The 12,247-nt window shown below is 31.2% G+C and overlaps 1 long non-coding RNA gene across 2 annotated transcripts; it reads right to left on the bottom strand.

Annotated features, from left to right (window-relative positions):
- Window positions 1-1,731: 1,731 nt before the first annotated feature.
- On the bottom strand, window positions 1,732-5,850 carry LOC134693441 (uncharacterized). Of its 2 annotated transcripts, XR_010102405.1 has the most exons (4): window positions 5,518-5,850; window positions 3,964-4,023; window positions 2,663-3,398; window positions 1,732-2,066 (listed from the first exon to the last, which is right to left on the bottom strand). It is a non-coding gene; the product is annotated as an uncharacterized LOC134693441 (long non-coding RNA). The 2 variants fall into 2 exon arrangements; XR_010102404.1 differs by lacking the exon at window positions 5,518-5,850 and having other exon boundaries at window positions 3,964-4,206.
- Between the last annotated feature and the right edge of the window lie 6,397 nt (window positions 5,851-12,247).

Raw genomic sequence — 12,247 nt, 5'->3', positions numbered from 1 at the left:
ATTTCTCGATCAGCAATTAAAAACAATGCTTAAAATATTTGATTTCTGTTCGGTTGTTTAGGGTGTGAATTTACAATGTACAAACACATCTCCACGTTTGGTCCAAATGTAAATTATATATCCTGTATGTAGAGATGTAGAGTGTCGCACAATTATCTAAACAAAACCCTTGTTTCAACACTTTGAGAATTGAAATTTTTATATCTAAATTATTCGTTATAAAAAGTTCTTACCAATTGAAGCCAAAAGGCAGAGACAAAGTACCGCCTTCATGTTGAACAAATATTAAGTGTGATACTTTGACAGGAATTTGGTTATCTCGAACGTGACGATTAACCTCTGTTGGACTACACAATGAAGATATGACGACAAGTAGTAGACATTATTGTCCTAAAACTAATTCAAGTCATCTTAAGATATAACTTTACCTAGTCATACTTTGATAACATTCCTTACTTTGAAAATGCCTGTACCAAGTCAGGAATATAATAGTTGTTGTTTAATCGTTTGATGTGTTAGAGCTTTGATTTTACCATTTTCCGTTTTGAATTTTCCTCGGAGTTGTATTGTTTTCTGATTTGACTTTTTATCTTTTATACTTAGTGTTTTTATTGAATTCTTATTATCAGTTTAAACCACCAAAGGAAGGGAATAAAATGTTTTAAAATGAAACAATGATGATCTTTTTCTGCTTAACTTTGTTACGGTAGAAATTGGGTCTGTCTTAAGAAATTTAGTGATACCCATATCTTAAGGTGTGTTAAATGAACTCACGAACCCCGGAGCATTAATGCTGAGCGTGACATGTTCTTTATATTTTAAGGACTAAGTCGTGTCTATAGCTGAAGAGATCTGAATTTGGTTTTTAATCTAGCGATGCACCAACGACGCATACTCAACACATCAATATTTCTGATTTATTTAAATGTAAACTCAAGAGAAATTTTAAAGTAAAAAGAGGCATTTACAGTGAATAATTTTTTTTTTTCTAAAAAGATTGGAGCAGAACTTAATATACCTCCATTTTTTTGCAATCAATGTTTACATTGGACACTTCTCTTTTCATTAGAACTGTTCGTACCAATTTTAGTTATTTTGTGACGTTGGAATGCTTTCATTTACACGTAAAATAACATTATAACACATATCCATTTTATTAATTTTAAATATCAACACATAAGATTTGTGGTATGTTTATATGGTTAGATGTGGTATGATTGCAAATGCGACAAATAATAAAAGATGCGGATTTGGGCAACCATAGGTCACCATACGACCTTTAACAATGAGTAAATTCCATATCATATAGTCAGCTGACCTTTCATCATGTATGTACATTTACTCAGTAGACGATAATATTTAGTTTCTACAAATTGATTTTTTAGTCGGATTTTTGTTAATGAAAGAACAGGAAGGAAGAGGAAGGTTCCTTTAATCCCAATTTTCCATATAAGAAAAGTTTGGAGATACTTTCTTATGAACGAATGCACGAACAACATTTCATAGAAACAGAGCTACTATTTGGAAGATGAAATGCATATACCTTAATGAAGCCATACGCACCCGTCGCTGCATTTACCATCCAACAAATCTTTTAAATTGTCTGTTTATAAATTAAGAACTTATAAAGAAACTAAGGTTTCAACTTTCTCGAACAAACTTACCCTTAGGTTGATATGACTATTATAAATGTTAGCTCTTTTTTGATCTAATACCTCTTTCTCTTGCTTAGGTTCTTGTACATCCATTTCATTTTAAAACTTTCTCATTGCCAGTTACTTTGTTGACATAAATAAGGAAAACAAAGCAAAACATCTTGATCTTTTTATTGGCTACTGCATACAATATACTATCTATACAAATACTGTATCATGCCATTGTTACTAGACGCTTAATCAATGCATACATGTATGCATCCTCAATGTTCTCCTGGCTATACGATTGGTAGTGTTTCGTGACTGAAATAAAAATATATATATTATCATTTTAACCATCTGCTTTTATTTATTTGACATTGTATAGTTTCCAGATCTGTTTTTGTCTACATAATAAACTAACAACGTTAACTTAAGGTGGTATGGGTGTCTTTCGCCATCTTGGATTGTAAAAAACAGAGAATGTAAGCTCCATATTTTCTATCAAGTTAACAAAATTTGATGCAGGAATGCAGAATTTAATGTGAATTTTCATTTAAAAGAACCAATTTACAAGAATATAACTTAAAAATATAAATATTTTTACAAGTGTAGATTAATTTTGGTTGTTTATGAATATATTTCAAATTGGCATTTTAAGGGGAGGTAACTCTATAACAGTGCATTTTCTGAAGGACTCTACATGAAATTTTCCTATTTTGTCTTTTTGCCGGAAAAAACGTACGGTGACCCTATCTTTTCTTTTAATATTCTCAAAGCATTGTCTGAAAGCAATCTTTTCCTAATTTATTTTACAATTCTATCATTTTGTTTAGTTTTTATTCACAAAATGGTGTTTTTACCTGTATAATCCATACACAATTTGTCATTTTGTCACAACCTGTAGCTTGAGAAAATGCACGGTGACCTATCATTTTTATAATATTTTTGATCATGAATCAATAGATACTACATTTTGTCAAAGTATGAACAAATTCTATCATTTTTATTTTAGACTCCCATACCACCTTAAAGAAGCATTGACCACTCATCGAAGTCCACTTGCAAACATCATCTTCATATTTCGGACAAAGATAGTACTACGTTAAAACATAAAAATGAAACGACAATTGTGCAAATGCAACATACTCAGCAATAGTGTTACACACAAGAACTCTGCATACTACGCGAACTCATAACTTTATTGTTGACAGACTAGGTATACGGTATATGCACTTCTTAGACCACTTGGCCACCGTTGCCCATATTTAGGTACATAGTAGTTGGACTAGATTTTATCAATTTAGATTGCTAGTATCCTAAAATAACTATAAAATAAAATTGCCATATGTATGAAACCCCATTCGTGTCTGTGTTAATTCTTTTATTGGCTTGTTGTCTCTTACATGTATACAGATATGTCGTTTTCATTTTAATTTAACTACGAGAGTACTTGCAGTTACTGACAGAAGGTTCAGAACCAAATAAAACTAATAAAAAACATGCCGTAAAGACTTGATTACCAATAAGTAATAAAAAACATTCAATGGATTTTAAGCTTGTTTTCAGGACCGAAATCAATAGATTCGACAAAAAGGATCAGATACGTATTCCCAAAACAGTGAACCTTAAACTAAGATTATATGTTTTGTTTATGTTAAAACTAATAATAAACAGACACGTAAACATCAACTTTAATATACATATATATATATATATATATATATTTGCATGCAATCTTAGTTCGATGGTGCTGCCTTTGTGCTGAAAAAGAAAAAGAAAAGCACGTCAAAATTATATTTATGTCAAACATTTGAACATGAAAATCTCAACATTTTTGGTATCTATCATACATGTGATTGTTTATGTTTCGTTCTGTATACCCTGTCAGCATATTTCATTCATATTCATTTTCTGATTACAGAAGAACAATTAGCTTCCAATTTTGTCTTGTAGAAATAGCAGTTTTTGCATAAACATAAATATAATATCTTCACTTATACATGTAATATATTTGTACTTGAATGTACACAAAACAGCAACCAAGCATATCAAATTGAATATTTTTTACATATTAGAACTTGGGTCGGTGTAGTGCTGAAACAATTTTGAGATATTGCCACAGCTATATGTTGTTGAAGCTATGCAATGTAATTCCCTCCAATTTTCTAACACATTATGAGAACAAGGTGAATGCTCCAGTTCAAATCGTAAATGCAATCTTGCAGAAACTATCTCTAAACTTGACTAAATCGAGTATCTGGTGGTATATTAAGGAAATTTAAATTCTAGCCGGTTTCCAAAGTGAACATAAACTTCACGAACTTACCAATTGACCCAGTCGAAATGTACAAAGAAATCTGCGGTACATCCGCCACAGTAGTTACTTCTGAAAAGCAATATAAATGGAGGCATAAATCAAATTGGTGAGATCTCACAAAATATGTCTAACTCAGTCGCGTTGTTTGTGCCTGTCCTGAATCAGGAACCTCTATCCTTTGTAAGTCGTGTATGTTTTTAAAAAAAAAAATGTTCATTTTTATGTTTTGAAGTTAAGTCAGTAGGGCCTCTATTATCACTGAACACATTTCTCATTAGGAGTCAGATGAAACACACCTTCTTGTGCGAGATTGTTTCACTTTTGAAGACCCATTGGTATTCGGTTAACTTTTTTCTCTGTTGTCTCTTTGACATATTTCCCATTTCCATTCTCATTTTTTTAATCAATTTGGTGAGACATAAGCTTAGAGAAATAAAAACTATAGAGACTATGACAATACAATTGCACGTCGTAATCCAATTTTGACCAACGAAGAACTAAGATCAAACGAACTACACGTTGAATAAAGTTTATGATCTCTTCTGTAGCCATGTGAATCATATTTTTTTTTTAACTCGCAATAGTATCAAAACAGCAAAGATAATGAATAATAGAAATGTGCCAATTGGAACACATTCTAAGGGGAAACTTCGTGAAAAGCTTTATTTTCTATTGTTTCATGCATTTATTAGAAAAGGGGGATTTTGTCGCAAATAAAACCTAGATTTTTATAGAAAATCGACAGCCTTTCTGCTCGCACTCTCATACTTGGCAATTCAGTGCTTCGTAAACAAAGGATTATTGCATGCAGTGCTATCAATGATTTCCTTAAAACAAGTTCATAAATGTATATATTAGCTGACACAAATATAAATATTGACCAATTAAAGTACAACTTCTGGGGTGCGCTTGACCTGAGTGACTCAGTACGATTTTTTTTTTTAAATTTAAAGGTTGCAATGACACAATAAAAAACAAAACTTTGCACAAAATCTCCCCTTGTTATATGTACAAATTAGCCCATCTATATTATTCATTATCTTTGCTGTTTAGATACTATTGCAGTTTGAAAAGTTCGTAATACACATGGTTCAAGAAGGGTTCATAATTCCTAAATAAAAAAAATCAACAGGTAAGGAATAGGATAAATCGAGTAGAAGTTAAAGAAATAACCAACAATTTACATTATGTAAAATATGTGTAGCAATAATTGAATACATGAATAATCTAAATACTATAAAAATATATTTGTCAGAACGGTCGACTCCTTCTATGCAACATTAGGTAGGCTGAAAATCTACAAAGCAAAAATGATTCCTGTATTTTTTGGTATGTAGTTTAACATCGTTTTTTGGATTCAAAAACGCAAAATGATGAGATATATATCCGTAGTAATTTATTTTGTTTTGCTCATAGTTGGGGGCCGTATGGTGGCCTATTAAAGTTAACGTTATATGGTCTCTGGTAGAGAGTTGTCTCATTGAGACGAAATTATCGAATCTTATTTTCATAGTATTGTAAATACAGGAATAGACACTTCTATTAAAATATATGTATACGTACTTGCAAGTCGCATGGGGATAAGCGTCACATTTCGTTACCGTACATGGGTCAATACAGTCAAATATAATCTCCGAACATGGTTCCGTAAGTAATAAGCCACCTACGGAAACTGAAAATTTATATCATAACCAATCATATGCATAGTATATGTCTTGAGCCTTTAGAAATGACAAATCAGTTTTAACAAAAGAATAGGATAATGTGCAGAATATTAACATGCATATGTTAGCGGCAATAAGTGAAATTAGGCGCATCAGGCTTATATCCTAAAACATAATTTATTGCCTGAAATGTCAAGGCATTAGGCTTATTTCCCTAAATCTGATGTAGCACAATGTTACAAGAGGTTTATTCAATGAGTTTAAACATTAATATTTTACGTATGATTTTCGTTCCTCTTATTACATTCAAATGTCAGTTTTTATTATTTTACATCATGTGTTTAAACTTGCAATATATGTCTTTTTATTTATTCTTATTTTCATTATAGTCATGAACATTAATGCCTGTACATACTTTGCAGGATTTAAGGTATTCAGCAAATAAACTTACTGCCTCGGAATTACGCTTAATGCTTAATTTTGTAGCGGCTACGTAGTGCTACGTATATTTTTGTCAACTGAACGAGTAGTTAGCCTAGCTGATATCAATGTCTATATAACAACTAGGCTAGTTACATATTTAATAGTCATAAATCTATCTAGCCCTATGTAGCCGCTACGATATTGAGAGCAACCCTGCACTTTACAGAACCCGTATTTCAACACTTTGAGGATTCGTTGGTGACCTGGGGTTGCGTTCAATGTCATAGCGGCATCATAGGGCTACGTAGATTTATGACTAGTAAACGTGTAACTAGCCTAGCTGCTACATATATATTAATAGCAGCTAGGCTAGCTTCTTGTTCAGTATTTACTATTCAATCAATTATTTAGCTACAGCTGGCTTTGTTTGGAGGTTGTTTGTTCTGACAAAATCATATACCAGTACTGATGAATAAAACATATTGTAAAAGCGTACTATTATTCAAAAGATAAGAATATACTTATTTGAGTTATTGGCTTTATCTAAATATTTATCCGATTAACCTATAAATAATTGATGCAAGCTATACTTTATTGTAGTTTGAACATGGGTAGTCATTATATTCGTGATTTGTTTTGCCTGAGAAATAGTGAGGACTATAATAACACGAATACAATGTCTACCCATGTTAAAACTACAATAAATTATACCGTGCACCAATTATTTGGATTCTGATTATGACAATAAATGTAATTTATATGTCCAAGTGTAGAACGCTTGTGTAGGCTTTTCAATGAATCTCTCTTTTATTTGTTTGGTATTAAGCAAATGACCGGCAATGTGATGTTTCAGAGGGAGGAGTTTGAAACAGCTAACATGAACGGTTGTCGTATCTAGGTCAAATATGTCAATTCGTAAATGCGAACATGACAGGCATAATAAAAGAATAATTAACAACATGTGCATCATTTAAGAGTTTGGAAGTGTTTTAAGTTAATGAAATATATTAAATGCATGACAATTTGATAAAATTCATTATTCTGCAGTAGTCAATATCCACATGTACAAACACATTTCATTAAATTTAGAGAATAGGTTTATTCACAAAGCGAAAGAAGCACGTCATATTAGAATTTCGAATAAATGATAACCGTACAGTAAAAAGAACAGATTGATACAGAGAGATTCATTAAGATTTGATATCCTATATGCACTGAAACTGTCAGAGGATGCATTCCATTTCTTTCTTGAATGAAGTATAAACAAACACTAACGAAAGTACTTTTGATTGGTAAAATATAGTACATGATTGAACAAATACGTTCTGAAACTACACATGGATTCATTAAAGTTAGATTCCTTTAAAAAAAAAAAGTGATTGAACCTATACCAAGGGGTAAATTACAAACTCATACGTCGAAGAATAATTGACAACGCAAGGCTTCACAAAAAAAGTAAAAAACACACTTACACTGAAATTTGAAATTGGGAAACGTTATTACGTCTGATGACAATGAGCACATAGTTGAGTGTATAGTAAATTTTGATATTGTATTTATCAAGATATAAAATGAACAACCATATGCATAGTGTGCAAGGCGATAGTTATATGCTACATACAAATAAAGACACGATACTTTGAAATAATTTCATTGTTTGTTTTTGTTGTTTTTATCCTATAATGTAATGATGGGATTGATTGGTATTACAGAATCATGTACATCCGGAATTATGAGATAGTTCCACCATAAAACGAACACATATTTAATAAAGGATATGGACATTCAATTTCCTCATACAAATATTTATAAAATTAACTGAACTAAACTTAGAAATATCTTGAAAGTTCTAAATAAATGTTGCTTTGATTTTGATTAATTCTATTATAGATGAATTGGTGTTTACAATGCAAAGTTTTTTAAAATCCAGAATTATGAAATAATGCGATTTCAAAATTAACATATTTCAAATGTACCAAAGAAAGCGAATTTACAATTTCATGCAAAAAAAATGTACAGCCAAAATTTACAAAACCTTTCTTAATAAATTATTGCTTTTTATGTAATATATCTTATAACTATAGCCAAAGCTGTCATTGTAAAACGTTCTTACCAATATATGTCAATAGGAAAAGACAAAGTTCCGCCTTCATGTCAAAAAAATATTTCATGTAATACTTTGACAGGAATTTGGTTATCTCGAACTGGGCGATTAACCTCTGTTCGACTACACAACGCAGATCTGCCGACAAGTAGAAATTCTCGTCCTACAACTAATTCATGTTATCTGAAGATACCACTTTACCATATTCTTTGATAAAAGTCCGTACTTTTGTCTATTATACTGAGTGTTTTTGATTGGTTTCTTATATCCAGTTTAAACAACTAAACAAAGCGAATAAAATGTTTACAAACTAAATTTTAATGTTTTGTTTTACTTAACTTTCATTGATTACGGTAGATATTTGGTTTGCTGTTTTGAAATTTTATGATACCAATATCTTCATCACACTGTGTTAATTGAAGAAGAATTCATGTCCCTTTTTTCTATACAATCCATGTTGATAGTCTCGGGGGAATTTAAACTGGACATTTTTCTCTTCACTGGAACTGTTTTTCACCACTGAACGTCATTCGTGTGTTGCTACTAGGATACTCCTATACAGTATTAATGTTTTACACACATCTCTATGTTAGTCATAAATAATATTGATCAATAAGGTCAGTTGTATATGATGATGATATGTGGTATAATTGACAAGCAGACTAATAAAATAAGAAAGCGAATTAGAACAACAACAGTGAGCCAAATCCATATCATATAGGCAGTTTTAAAACAGCCAGACAGTACGAATGTATGTAGTACTACATTTATTAGAAAATAAGTTTTAATTTCTATAATAAGATATTAAAATCGGAAATGTATTGAAGAATACATATCTAGGAAAAGAAAGGTAGTTATGCGCTTCCTTTAATTCTCATTTGCAGTATGAGAAACAGAATCTAAAAAAGGATTGTACAAAAAGGAATCTGAAGAACGAATTGTACAAAAAAAAGCATATGTCATAGAAATAGAGTCAGCATTAAAAGGTAAAAGTGCATATACCTTAATGTAGCCATTCACACCCGTCGTTAAGGTTTCAACTCTCCTAGTCAATCTTGACCTCATATTGATATGACTTTTATAGATAAGTAGATATAGGAAGATGTGGAGTGAGTGCCAATGAGACAACTCTTCATCCAAATAACAATTTAAAAAGTAAACCATTACAGGTTAAAGTACGGCCTTCAACACGGAGCCTTGGCTCACACCGACAACAAGCTATAAAGGGCCCCAAAATTACTAGTATAAAACCATTCAAACGGGAAAACCAACGGTCTAATCTATATAAACAAAACGAGAAACACGTATATATTACATAAACAAACGACAACTACTGTACATCAGATTCCTGACTTAGGACAGGTGCAAACATTTGCAGCTGGATAATTTTCATATCGCCTTATCTGTTTAATTCGTTGTACATTTATTTCTTTTTAAAAAGTTTTTAATGCCATTTACTTTGTTGAAATAAATGAGAAAAAATAAATATCTTGATCTTTTTTATTAACTATTGCATATTGGATAATATATACTAGCTATATAAAACTTTATCATGTCATTGTCATTAGCGGCTTATAGAATGAATATGCATCCTCAATGTTGTCCGTGCTAGACGATTGGTAGTGTTGCATGGCTGAAATTATAAAAAACGACGTTAGTACAAAAACAACAGACCGAGTCATATTTTCCGCCCTAGAACTATACATACTAGCGCAAAGGAAGATAGTTATCCTTTCTATATACAACTAACGATGTTCTGCATAGGGAACATAATAATTATATAATTTTACGAGGAATTTTTTTTTATTATTATTAATACTGGTTTATATTATTCGCTCTATAATAAAGTTATTTCCTGGTGGCGTTCATATTAGGTTAATTTGGAGATTTCGGTATGTATTTATTATGATTGTATGATTAAAGTAAAAAATTGTATTTTTATGTTTAACGCCACTTTTATCACTATAGGTTATTTTTTTATGGCACATTTATTGGTGGAGGAAACTGGAATGTCGAAAGAGAACCACAAACCTTCGGCAGAAAAAAACTAGCATTCCTTACTAATTTTAAAGAATTGAAACGGAATTGCCATGTGTTGGATTCGGACTCACAACTTAAGTGTTAACAAGCAAGAGATACAATAAATGAGTCACAGATGTCTGTACTTAACAAATTACTAACACAACAGTCCACCAAGTGTTTAAAATTACCATATGTTTGAAGGGCCACTGTTTTCTGGTCTTTATAAATTGGGTTATTGTCTCCTTGACACTTTTCCTGTTTCACTTATCAATTTTACTTCTTTAGTAAATGATAAAACTTACCAATCCACTACTTGTCCTGCTTGAAAGAATTCAGAGTTACAGCCTCCACAATAATTAGCCCTGTAAAAGTAACAGTTTCAATGTTGTACGTACAATTAGCATATTACCTGGGGTAGGGTTTTCATCAATGGTTAGTATGAAAGACATATAGTACTGTTGAGCTATGTGCTAATTCGTAGGTAAGAGCAAGGAGAAGATTATTATTAAGATTTTGCAAAATATCAGAGCCCGCGCCACAATCAATAAAATGGTTAAATTATAACGACAGCTGTATTTGTTGTCCTTGAAATTAAGCATCTAACAAGAGTATCATAATATTTAAAATTTTGGCTGGGCAGCTGATGATCGGAAGCCTTAGAAAAATCCGTGAAATATACATGTGTTAAAATAAATACGGAGTTGAAAAAAATAATATATTTATGAATAAGTATGAGTAATCCCTACTTTAATGTAGTTAGAAAATATGAATTTGTTTAATAACATAAAACATATTTATATATACATATATATTTAACTAATCATCAGCTATATATAACTATAATTTAAATAATTATCCAACACAATTTGAACCATTTCAATGATAAATGCTACAAGGACAACAAATACAGCTGTCGTTATAATTTAACCATTTTATTGATTGTGGCGCGGGCTCTGTTATTTTACAAAATTATGGGTACATGAATTAAACGACAGGAAGTCAAAGTGCAATTTATGCAAGCAATCTTTACATATATACCTTAACAAAGTTTTCATCATTCAATGAAATATACTGGGTTTTTTAACTTAAAATATGTCGGAAAGTTCTTCTGATGCATTGTATCGACCAATTCATTTTGTTTTTTCTAAGTCCAGATTTAAAAAAAACCTTTGACACGTTTTGAGCATCTTGCGATAAAACGATGACATTCATATACATGATCTGCGGAGTACCCTCTTTCCCGCTTTCAATTTGAAATATTATTTGTTATATTTAACTTTGGTTTGGTAATTTGATTAAACGTTTTGTTGTCGTTTTCTTGTCAGTTTCCTCTTCCTTTTCACGAATATGACCTACCAAATTAGACTAATACCGGATTTGTAATAACATAAGCAAACGACGGGTGCCACGTGTTGAACAGAATTTGCTTAACCTTCCGGAGCACATGAGACCACCACAAGTTTTTGGTAGGGTTCAAGTTGCTTAGTATTTAGTTTTCTATGCTGTTTCGTTTGTACTAGTATTTGTTTGCTTGTGTTTTTCTTTTATAGCCATGGCGTTGTCAGTTTATTTTTCGATCCATGAGTTTGACTGTCCGTTTGGTATCTTTCGCTCCTACTTCAGTTAACGATTCTGTCTTAATTATTCTAGACCTGTTTTCAATTTTATAATATTGTAATCTTAATAAATAGTAGGAAGACAACAAGCTTTCTATGAAGAATGCTATATGTTGAAAGAGTATTATAGATTAATTAGAATATGCATACTTTAATATTAATCAAAAACAAATGCACTTGTAGCAGAGCTTATTCGTTTTGTAATAAACTGTAATTTTAAATCTCACCTGCAAACTGCTGTAGGGAAGTTTGGACATTCACTTAAAAGGCACGGGTCTATAAAGCACTGGACCGATTTTTCCAGACATGTATCCTTGTTATTATTAGAACCATTAACTACAACTAACAAGTTTAAAAGATATGTAAAAAGTCAATTTGGTGAAATATAAACGAACATCATTGTTTTTGTTTATAATAAAAAGGTTTTTAAGAATCTTCCAGTTTCATATGATTCAGATAAGTTA

This window comes from Mytilus trossulus, chromosome 12 (assembly GCF_036588685.1).
Source record: "Mytilus trossulus isolate FHL-02 chromosome 12, PNRI_Mtr1.1.1.hap1, whole genome shotgun sequence".
NCBI lineage: Eukaryota > Metazoa > Mollusca > Bivalvia > Mytilida > Mytilidae > Mytilus > Mytilus trossulus.
The sequence above is the reverse complement of the archived record's forward strand: the minus strand, read 5'-3'. Positions and strand labels throughout refer to the sequence as shown.